We start from the raw sequence: 12,724 nt of genomic DNA on the forward strand, positions 1-12,724 counted from the left end.
GAGCATATTCCGGCCAATTCCAGCCACTTGGTAATGAAGCTTATTGGCCAAAGGAGCCGTTTTCGATGGTTGCTAACAAGGATTACATCAGGAAATTGGGCATTAACTCACGGAGTCGTAGACCCAATCAAATGGATGTTAGTGAAAGAACTTACTCTCGCAAGTGCTCTACATGTAAGCAATATGGCCATGACAAGCGTTCGTGTGGGCAACAAGGCCGTGGTAGTACAAACACGTCTCGAAGTAATAGAGCCTCTAGAACTTGAAGATTGTATTATTATTGCAATTTATTATTGTATTGCTTTGAATTAGTATTGTAATTAAATGGAATGAATTATTTTTTAATTAGTATAAACCTCTCGTATTGGATGAATTATTATTAAATCAAATATTTATATTTGTACATTCAAATATAATAAAACGCTTAAATCAAAACCCTATAAATATGACTAGTTTCAAAACTTAAGTTTCAAAACATACTTCGGCGCACTTTAGAACCCCTAAAATGACGATCCAAACATTTAGGTGGACTTGATGTAATGAGCCGACATTATTGTACGCAAAAAAAGATATTAAGTTTTATATAAAATATTGATATTTTGGGGTTTTGAAACATGACTAATCTTTGCCCAAAGTTTAAAAAGAAACATGATTGGAAAGGTAACACAAATTCGTGCGTGAAACCTACTAAGGTTTTTTTTTTTTTTGACCCCATTCACGCACGAAATTCGGGCGTGAAAGGCCCAAATTGCATTTTTGCAGTTTGGTCCTTTCACGCACTAATTTAGTGCGTGAAACTTACTAAGGTTTTTTTATTTTTTTATTTTTTTTATGCTAGTTTGATTCAACTTTTTTTTTTTTTGCGCTACTAAAGTCGCGGATTCCTCTGCGCGTGCACTTTTTTTAGTTTTCACTGATCTCTTTTGTCTCTTTTATTTTTGTACCAACAGATCCAATCCCCATTCCCCTTTTTCCTATACCACGTGTAATGTACTCTTTTTTCACTCAAACCATGTGTCTGACCATCTTCCTCCAAAAGTTTCAAAGAGAAAGTGCACATTGCAGAAGAAAGGATTTTGCAACAAAGATTTATTGATACCTTCTTTTACCTTTTTCATTGCTTTTGCTATAAAAGCACCCTTCTGTTTATTTGGTTTGGTTCTTTTTTTCTTCTTTTGATTTTCGCCACTATCACACACACACATATATATATGTTGTGTATGTCTTTTTTTCTTCTTCTTGATTTCTCTCCGCCATTGCTATTCTATTTTCGTACTTTAGAGTTTAATGTTGGTGTTATTTAGGAGAAAGTGTGTAAAAACACCTCTTATACATTATTATACACTTTTATACAAGGTTGATACATTTTCTACAGTAAGTGTACATTGTTGTGTATTGTTGTATAATGTTGTATACCGTGAAAAATTGGCTATGCGAATATAAATTAAAAATATGGCTATGTGGATGTAATTTTGTATCTTTGAATTGTACGTTATTAAAATTTCCCCATATAAATTGCCTCCCAAGTTCATTTTATAAATAATTAATCCTAATCCTAAAAAGAATTAGGACACGTACTTCTTAAGCGAGCCGGTAATTACTTCGAATCCCACTAGGTTTCTAAATCAAGAACTTATAATTATAAAACATTGTCTTGTCTTCTTCCTATCTTCAAAATCCTTGGCTGACACTTCCTGAATTACGAGTTTCTTTTTTGCAATTTTTCATAAAAAATTATTTATGATTCGGGTCGAAAATAATATACTGAGCGCATTTAAACTCATCGAAAAAGGCTCCATCCGCCTTGGCGATCACAAAAAAAGAAAAAAAGAAGAAGATGCCAATGGGTCCTGATGATTTCCTGATTATCTTAGCCCTTTCGCCCGTGTTATATTTGATCATAATCATATTGATGTGTTTTCGTCACTATTCACTAACACATTCAAATTATATCTCGGGAATTGCACCATCTCGTGATGTGACAACAGAAAGAGCTCGTCTAATCCCATGTCGGCAAAATCAGCTATTGAAGTTGTGATAGATATTTTTGATGATGATGAAGGGACAAGGACTCGTCCAGAAACGAGTCCGGAACCTACATGACCCGGGAAAAAGCCTAATAAACCAAAGTACTGCATAATTTTTTTTGTTATGATTATACCTTTAACGCAGAAACTTTCTGCGTTAAAGTTTGAATTGAATTGTTACCCCTTAACAGATCACTATGTTAATCTGCCAATAAAATGGCTCCTAGGAGTTTGTGCCAATTTCATTGCGAAACATTTAATAACTGAGGAGTCATGAATAAAATTTGAATGTTACTTTAATTATATACTTGCTCCGTCTGAAATTATTTATCGTTTTTTGTTTTACACGCCCTTAAGAAATATTAATTAGGAGGGACACGCCCTTAAGAAATATTAATTAGGAGGGATATTATACAGGACTTTCAAAGAAAAATTGAGACTGCTTAGATAGAATTCTCTCTCCTTGGCTCTCGGCGCACGTTAGTCAAATGTACGCCGCTGGTGGCTGCCATGGCGAGAGGACGAGGAAAAGGCCCAGGTCGGCCTCGTAAAAGAACCTATCATCGCGTTTGGGAGCTCGGTGGGAGCTCAAGTGCAAGTGGAAACTACGAAGAAGGGTAAACAGCCTGCTCAGAAGGTGAACAACGATGGGCAAAAAGTAGATCCGGCAAACTCCTTTTCGGGACAGAGTGGGGTCACGAAGAGGCTAAACCTTACCCCCTCACCATCTTGTACTACCAATTTGACTATTCAAACACCTGGGTGTACAAACCCTTACCTTGCTAACATGGCGACTAACTCAGATCCGACTGAATCAAAAATGCAATAAGAAGAGATAACACAGGAGGGTCAAGTTGATACTCAGACGCAGTAGCTCCTTGGAATACTCTTTTTGCAAAGAATCGAGCAGCAGCAAATGGTATGTCACTTAGTTATATTCCTCCTTAATTAATTGATGGACAGCTGGTGGCTCAGCTAGATAAAGAGGAAGTAGATAAAGAAACAGAGAAGTGGAAAAATGCGCTTATTGCATATTTTATTGGGGAAACACCGGGTTATAATGCAATGAGGAAATACACCACCCAGCATTGGAATGAAGTACGAGAACCAGAGTTATTCTATCATGAGGATGGGTATTATGTCATCAAATTTCACACTGAAGATGATAGAAATGAGGTACTCTACTCTGGACCCTATACCATTAACAATCGACCTATTATCCTTAAACCTTGGTCCATGGATTTCGATTTCAATGCTGAATTCCCTACACAAATCCCTTTATGGGTGAAGTTCCCTCACTTGCCTATGTCATACTGGGGCAAGGACTCGCTTAGCAGAGTAGTTAGCTTGGTAGGAGTTCCAATTTATGCGGACGAGTGCACAACAAAATAGACCCGTATCACTTATGCTCGAATGTTGATTGAAGTGAACATTACTCAAACTCTACTGGATGTGGTTTTAGCCCTGGGACCTGCAGGGGAGAAGTATAAACAAGCAGTGGCATATGACTGGAGACCAAGTTTTTGTGCATCTTGTCAAGTGGTTGGTCACCAATTCCCTCCTAAGGAGAAACAACAACCTAAAGCGCAGCCTAAACCAAGGCAGGACCCAAGAAAGATAGGACAGGAATGGAAGAGTAAAGGTATAGTTCAAGTGGTTGGCCCCTTACAACAGTGTATTGGTGATTCAAGCAGCTTCAATGGCAATTTAGGTGACCAGAACATTGCTAATGTGGGGACTCAGCAGCACACCAAAGACACTTCCCACCTGGATTGTCTGGGATCCTAATGTCTATAACGTGTCTCATATTTGCTCTCCTCGAAACTTATTCATTGCCATATTGCAGATTATAAAGGGGAATTAAACTACCTGGTCACTATCATATATGGGGTCAACTCTCTAGATGGAAGAAAACACCTCTGGAAGAAATTGCAAGATATTGGGCAAAGTATAAATCAACCTTAGATCCTAGAAGGGGATTTCAATGCTGTTCGTCATCCATCTGACAGATTGTTTGGTGCACCAATTACGGCTACTGAACTGAAGGATTTTAATGACTGTATTCAATATTTGAACATCACTGAATTTCCATGGAGAGGGGAATACTTCACTTGGTCAAACAAATAGTTGGGAGCTGACAGAATATGTAGCAGAATTGGCAGGCTCTTTGGTAATGTCGACTGGATGATGAAATGGGGCCATGTAACCACAGTTTATGACTTACCCCATATCTCTGACCATGCTCCAATGCTTTTAAGTATTCAAGAAGTCCAGTGGAATATTAAAACTCTATTTAGATTCTTCAATATATGGGCAGGTCATGACTCTTTTCTCCGCATAGTAGAAACAGTATGGGAAAAGAAGTTAGACTCGGATAAGATAGGCAATCTATGGAAGAAGCTTAAAAATCTCAGAGGAGAATTGAGGAAGTTTAATGAGCAAGAATTCAAATTTATCTCTTAGAAGATTGCTCACACCAGAATGGAGTTACTATTCATACAAGACCAGATCAATAACCAATGCAATGATACCTGCCTGGCTAAAGAAAAACAGTACTTGCAAGATCTGGACCGATGGTCCCTCATTGAAGAGAGTGTACTACAACAAAAAGCTAGAGCACATTGGATAAGATTGGGAGATGGAAATAACAAATATTTTTCAGCTATGATCAGGGAAAGGACTCACAGAAAACAGCTCCTAGAATTAACCTCTCTATCAGGCATTGAATTGACTACACCCGCAGCTATAAAGAAGGAGATAACAGATTTCTATAAGTCTCTCATGGGAACTACTAATCAAGCCCTTCCTGCAGTAAATATAGAGACAATGAGGAAAGGCCCAGTCTTGTCACATGCTCAGGGGATTGAGTTATGTAAAGAAATCACTGAGGAAGAAATCTATGAGGCATTACAATCCATAAATGATGACAAATCTCCAGGGGTAGATGGATACAATGCTTTCTTTTTCAAGAAGTCTTGAAATATAGTTAAGACAGAAATAATTGCTGCCATCAGTGACTTTTTTCACACTGGACAGATGCATAGGGCTATTAGTTGTACCCTTCTCACTCTTGTCCCAAAAACTCCTAACCCCGCGAACATCAAGGAATATAGACCTATTGCCTGTTGCTCTGTCCTTTATAAGATTATTGCTAAGATCCTGACTTCTAGGCTGCAGAAGGTCATTGCCACAATCATCAATGAAGCCCAATCTGGTTTTATTCCCGGAAGAAAGATAGCTGATAATATTATTCTAGCCAACGAACTGGTCAGAGCTTATTCTAGGAAGCATATCTCGTACAAGATGCATGGTAAAAATTGATTTACAAAAGACATATGACTCGGTAGAATGGGGATACTTGAAACAAGTGCTAGAAGCTTTATGTTTCCCTATCAAATTTGTTCAATGGATCATGGAATGCATCTACACTGTTAACTACTCTATCATGATAAATGGTGAACCCTCTAAACCATGGGATGCTGCTAGAGGATTGAGACAGGGGGACCCTATATCCCCCTATCTATTTGCAATTTCCATGGAGTACTTGAGTCGGTGCTTGGGGGAATTAAAGGATTACAAGAAATTCAAATTTCATCCTAAATGTGCAAGAAATGGAGTTACACACCTATCTTTCACTGATGATCTTTTGTTGTTTACAAGGGTGGATCTAGACTCTATTTCTGCTATTTTTGACAAATTCCAAAACTTCTCACAAGCATCAGGATTACAGGCAAACAGAGGCAAAAGTAGTATGTACTTTGGAGGGGTAACGGATGCAGTGAAGAATACAATTACACAGCAACTTGGATTTGGTATTGGTGAGTTACCTTTTAAATATCTCGGTATCCCCCTTTCCACAAAAAATTAACTACACTCTAGTGGTCCCTACTCATTGATAAGATGGTAGCTAGAATCTCCTCATGGATAGCGAAGAAACTTTCTTATGCTGGGCGAGTTCAAATAGTCCAATAAGTACCGTTTGGTATCCAATCTTACTGGTCTCAGCTGTTTGTGATTCCTTCAAAGTTCCTTAAAGTCATTGATGCTTTTTGTCGGAGTTACATATGGTTAGGCACTAACACTATCACAAAGAGGGCTCTAATATCTTGGGACAGGATGTGCTTACCTATCTCTGCTGGAGGCCTTAACCTCATCACTATGCAGATTTGGAATAAGGCAGAAATTGTAAAAACCTGTTGGGACTTGGCTCAAAATAGACAAGCTTTGGATCTAGTGGATTCATAGCTACTACCTCAAAGCAGAACAACTGGCTACTACCCCCATCCCTAAGCAGGCATCGTGGATGGTACGGAAGATTATAGACTCAAGAAACATATTGGAGCAGCATTTCATGATGGGAGACCAGAACTTGACCATCAGAAAGTAATATTTGGCTATGGTTGGAGATAGACCAAGAATGGAATGGAAAGACTTGATGTTTAGTAATGGTTCCAGACCTAAAGCAAAGTTTACCCTCTGGTTGCAACTACAAAACAGGCTGCCCACTACAGATAGACTATAAAAATGGGGACTGGATGTGGATTTGAAGTGCAAGCTCTGCAATGTCCACTTGGAAACTCGTGATCATATATATATTCAATGTGATTACTCAAAAGACATATGGATGACACTTCTCCGCTGGGCTCAAATTGACTACTATGCAGCTTCTAACCGGGGAAATCACCTGCAATGGGTATGAAGCAAGACAAAAGGTAAATCGCAAGCAGCACAAACATTCAAGTTGCTATATACTGAATTTGTATACGCGGTGTGGATGGAAAGAAACCAAAGAACTTTTGAAGATAAGAGGAGGTCATGGAAGGCAGTAGCAAGAGAGATTGCCTATGTGTGTTGTGTGAGAGCTCTTCTTTGGAATTAGAACTAGAATGCAGCAGTTGGTTTTCTAGATTACTTAGCTTCTGCTGTAATTGTCACGACCCGACTACCGGCCATGACGGGTACCCGGGGCTAACCACCGAGCACCACTCATTCTATCACTCATCATACACATCAAGCATTCATTCGTTAATCTTATACTCAAATCATAGTAAAACCATTTTTTTTTCACTTGAAACATATTTACTTTATATACATAAGCCTTTCGGCTATCAAAATCAAAATAATACATATACATACGAGGAGAAACTGTGAGACCATACTACCCCACACATACCCATCTACGAGCCTCTACTGGAGTACTAGACATATAGATGGGACAGGACCCCGTCATGCCCAAAACATATATATACCAAAAGAATCAATCAATGGCACCTCCGGAACAATAGAGTGCTCTCAGTCAGCTAATAGCTCCTACAAGTCTTGATCACCTCCCTGTCTACCTGTGGGCATGAACACAGCGTCCAAAGAAAATGGACGTCATATGAATATTGTACTGAGTATGTAAGGCATAAACAATAATAATACGTCAAAGAAATAAGGAGGCATCAAATAAGGAGCAACCTGTAACTGACTGTCAATTATAAAAGAAATAATGCATGCTGGCTTACTTCATCATCATATCATGTATGCATATATGTATAAGCTGCGCGACCATATAGGTACGGTGTGATAATTATTAGCCTGCGTCCAGGCCTCCGGCGTCCGGGGTACTATCTCATGTCGCCCACTAGTGGTGTCTGCCCATGCCATCTAGACATGGTGTATACGCTGCCCGCCTTAGCGGTGTCTGCCCGGCCATGTAGGCGCGGTGTAATATCATCATCATGTACTCATCTTAATGCATGCATAGGAACTCAAAGACAACTACACTTTATCGGGGTGACATAAGGTCGTGAACCCCCAATTCCATTATGGAGCATTCATAAACATTCTGCCTCACCTTGAAGGAATTAGCATATAAGGTGAGTGTATATAATAAACAACATCAATGGATTATAGATAGCATCATTAGCTTTATAGGAACATCATATCATGGACTCTAGAATCTTTAGACTTAAGCTCATTATCATCATTATCGTGCTCATAATGTATCTCTTATCTCATATGGCTATTCATGAACATAGACTCTTAGTGTAGAAAATTCATGGAGAAGGAGGAAAAATCATGCCATAGGATTCATGCCTTAGAAAGAAAGGACTAGCCTCACATACCTTTTTCGTTTAACTAATCTATCGCTTGCTCGTTCTCCTTCAATGCCCACGTTTCTACCTTCAAGAGAATTTGCATTAACATTAGCTAATCGATTATAAGAACGTGCTTACTAAAGCTAGAGAAAATTGGGCAGCATTTCCTTTGTTTATACAACTTTCCCCATATTCCATATCAACTCCCAAACATCGATAACAACATTCACAATATCATAAGCAACAATCATCATTCATCTACATTATCCACATTTCACAATTTCACTTCAATTCCTCCATAATCATGGTCATAGTTCACTATCACGTTTCTCACATGTAATACTTATCCCATGTTCTAAATGTCATTCATAACATACTTACAATCACAACATATCGATAATCATGACTCAATCCAAGCCTTTACTAAAAAATGACACTATTCTCACATTCATGACCCATTTTCTATATTCTTTTACAATCCAAGTGTTTCAACTTCTCAATACCTTAAACAACATGAAAATACCATAAAACTCACCTTAGATAATGGAAGAATAAGCCTTGAGTGGAAATACTTCTCTTGCACCAAAACCCTAGTTAACTTCTCTTGGAATTTCTTGGCTTGGATGAACTTTAATGAATTTCATACACTTGATTTTGTTGGTTTGATGAAGTTGATCATCAATTTCTCTTGGGATCTTGTGGATGAAGAATGGAGAGGATTCTAGAGGGTTCTTGAGTTGTGGAGTGATAAAATGAAATGAATTAAATGAGAGAGAGGGTCCCTATATCATTTTAAAATCAGACCCGACACGAACACACGGTCCGTATATTTTATACTGACCTTATGTCTGGACCGTATGTTTGGTCCAGTGAAGACCCTCATTCTGGGCAGAACATACGGTTGAACATAAGGTCCGTATGTTTTATACGGCCAGTATGTTTGGCCGTATAATGCCCAGCTTTCCGAAGTTCGTTTTCGTCGACTCGTTTGATCTCCAATCCTTATGGAACCTGCTTAACACTTGTTTAACACCTCAATACCAGTCTAAGGGTAGTTTCACTCTTCTCCAAAACATCATCAAGCCATCATTAACTTGACACTCGTAAATCTTACCCGACACACAACATATCCCTTGCTTTCATTAACATCTTCCTTCCCTTACCTCAAATGTCTTGAAAATCTCGATTAGGATCATCAAATGCTATTTCTTACTTATCAAAACATCGTATACGTCGTTCCCTTCGTTAGTCTATTCACTGTACGTTAACGGGAAATTTCCAAGGTGTAACAGTAATTCTTTAAGTATGTTTGCTGAGATAGCAACCTGTGTTAGGGATGCTATGGATTTGTAATTATTCGCTTTGGTGATTAATAAAAAGTTAGTTACCAAAAAAAAAATTAGGAGGGGTATTTGACCCACTTTATTTTTATTTATGTTTAAGTTATAATCTCTCTTCATTAAATGTTTACTTTATTTATGTGTTATCCATTAATAACAAAATTCTACTATGGTTAAAATGAAGAAAAAATAATTAATTATGCCTTGTACTTTTAAAACTACAAATAATATCAGACAACTATTTTTAATTACCACGACAAATAATTTGAGACGGAAGGAGTACTTCTTTATTTTTATTTTTTTGTAAATTCTCAATCAAATCCCGTGCAAGCTAACTTACATGAATTAATTAGGTAGCAACAATTTTAACGACTAATGCAATTAATTGGTTGTAGCACCTAATATAACTCTATATAAAAATTGTTAATCTAGTTAACAAATTACCTATAAATATTATTTTGCGAGATGAAAAAGGTGAAAAATGCTGCTTTAATTAAGTGGATAAGTTAACAATGTTCTATAATGAAATAAATGAGTAGAATAAAAAAACTTTAATTATATTATTAGAAAAACTCCACTATCTATTTGAACAAGTGAAAATAACATTGAGGGATAACTTTACAAACATATTTAATGCAGGCAATGCAAAAAAACTAATTAATAAAATATTAGGTTTTTTTTAACAAATTCCTAAAAGATTCTCAATTTATATTATAAAAATATTTCATTAATGACAATTATAACAAAAAGATGTTTTCTCGGTATAAATAACCGAATGAATATTGTCCAAGACTGTTGAGGTCCCTTTCAAGTGTCAAAACACAATTTTTCAATGATCATAATATTTACCCGGCTTCCTTTTTTTTTTTTAATGGTTTTTTTTTTACTTCTTTAAAATCATGTTTTTTTAAAAAAAAAAAATATATGTAACAAATTTACCTATAGAAAAATATATATTATTTCCGATGAAAAATGTATCTTCAAGAAGCTATACCTTATAGAACATAATTGATTTATATTGTATTTTGGCACTGACATTATTATATAGAACGTCATTAACTTATATTATAGAAGGTATACCATTACGGAAAGTCAATTATTCACACACAAAAAAAAATTGTATTTTGACACTTGAAAGGGACGTCAAACAGTGGCGGAGCCACACTATGCCGAGGGTGTTCATCCGAACCCCCTCGGCGGAAAAAAATACTGTTTTTACAAGGTTAAAATTATTTTTTATGTAAATATAGTAGATGTTGAACCCCCTTATGCTTCTTCGTATGTTTAATTTTTATATTTTAACCCCCTCGGTGAAAATCCTGGCTCCGCCACTGACGGCAAACCCTTGGAAAAATAATATTATTCCAAACTGTTACTACCTAATTAATTCGCAAAATAATATTTTTATAGGTAAATTTGTTACATAGATTAACAATTTATAAATAGAATTATATTAGGGGCTACAACTAATTAATTGCATTAGCCATTAAAACTGTTACTACCTAATTAATTCATGTAAGTTAGCTTGTACATGATTTGATTGAGAATTTTACAAAAAAAATATTTGTCGTTTTAAAAGTTCAAGGCGTAATTAATTATTTTTTCTTCATTTAACCTTAGTAGAATTTTGTTATTAATGGGATAACACATAAATAAAGTAAACATTTAATAAAGATAAATTATAACTTAGACATAAATAAGGATAAAGTCGGTCAAATACCCCTCCTAATTAATACTCCCTCCGTTCCATAATAAGTGTCACTTTAGCCGAATTTTTTTGTCCCATAATTAGTGTCACCTTAGGAAACCAAAACATAAATTGGCTAGTTATTCCAATTCTAGCCTTAGAAAAAACTGACGAGTTAAATTTTCATCTAAATGATCATTGGAAAAGCCACATAGTAATTTGGTAGGGATTCCTAATGTTAAAAGATTTACTTCTTGTGCATGCTCTGATCAAGAGGAAAAAGTAATTTATTTTTATTATATATGGATAATTTGGTAAACTTCACATTGCATTATTGATTTCTTAATATGCGTGTTTTTGGCTAAGGTGACACTTATTATGCATGGGACGGAGGGGGTGTTTCTTAAGGAACATGTAAAATAAAAAACGATAAATAATTTGAGACGGGAACATAATTAAATAACATTCAAATTTTATTCATGACTCCTCAGTCATTAAATGTTCCACAATGAAGTTGACACAAACTCCTAGGAGCCATTTTATTGGAGGATTAACATAGTGGTGTAGTCAATTGAAACTTTAACGCAGAAAATTTATGTGTTAAAGATATGGTAACAATTTTTTTTTATGCAGTACTTTGGTTTATTTGGCTTTTTCCAGATCATTTAGGTTCCGGACTCTCCAGAAACTAATGGCAAGAACAACAATTGTTGTATCTGCTTACAAGAATTCCAACAAGACGATATGTGTGGTCTGATACGTACTTCGTACTTGTGGTCATAGGTTTCATGTTGCTTGTATTATTCAATTCCCTGGTTAGCAAAAAACAAGACCTGCCCCTTATGTCGGACACGTGTTAGTATCGTGACATATGCTCGGAATGATGGCTTAACTAAGGCACCGTCAAAGCTAACTGTATAGTGAAACTTGTTGGGTTTTAAAGTCGCAAAATGATGGACTTTAAAGAGGAAGTGTGAATTGGGAAATGGAGGGAAATGAAATTTTGGAAAAATAACTTTTCCAAGTGAGCATTCTCCCACATTGGTGGTGGAAAGTGATATGTGTGTGCTTATATGTAGACATCTTGAAACAAAAGAGTTGAGAAAAAGGCCTCCCCTCGCGCTCATCATCGTCGCTCGAACAGCTCAGGATAATCTGATTAATTGATAATCTTTTTGGACCAAATTTATTTTTCACTTTCATTATTTAAATTTTCCTTTTCCTAATATTAATTCGCGCATTATTTAATTATTTAATTAATTCGCAGAAATTAATATTATATCCCAACGGTCTTAACTGTTGACCGAACAGTCACCTTCTTCCCAAACAGGTGCCTTTGCACCTTTTCAATGGCTATAAATTTCCAGAGGCTTCGCCTCAATTTGACACACTGGAATAACGAAATTTTACTCTCTGAAAAACAGTCTTTCATCCCCTCTTCTTGCATCATTTTCAAAAATAGAAAAACAGTAAGTGTCGTGTGATTACACCCGTTGGTTGAGTTCGCTGAAGTTCTGCAATTTCGATTGCCAGTATTGCAGAATAGAGTTTCGTTCTATCCTGGGAGGAATTAATCCAAACCTTAGG

The 12,724-nt window shown here is 36.4% G+C and overlaps 1 long non-coding RNA gene across 1 annotated transcript; it reads left to right on the forward strand.

Annotated features, from left to right (window-relative positions):
- The first annotated feature begins 2,493 nt into the window (after positions 1 to 2,493).
- LOC132037294 (uncharacterized) lies at positions 2,494 to 6,241 on the forward strand. The gene is made up of 2 exons (XR_009409827.1): positions 2,494 to 2,946; positions 5,198 to 6,241. It is a non-coding gene; the product is annotated as an uncharacterized LOC132037294 (long non-coding RNA).
- Positions 6,242 to 12,724: the final 6,483 nt, after the last annotated feature.

This window comes from Lycium ferocissimum, chromosome 11 (genome assembly GCF_029784015.1).
Source record: "Lycium ferocissimum isolate CSIRO_LF1 chromosome 11, AGI_CSIRO_Lferr_CH_V1, whole genome shotgun sequence".
NCBI lineage: Eukaryota > Viridiplantae > Streptophyta > Magnoliopsida > Solanales > Solanaceae > Lycium > Lycium ferocissimum.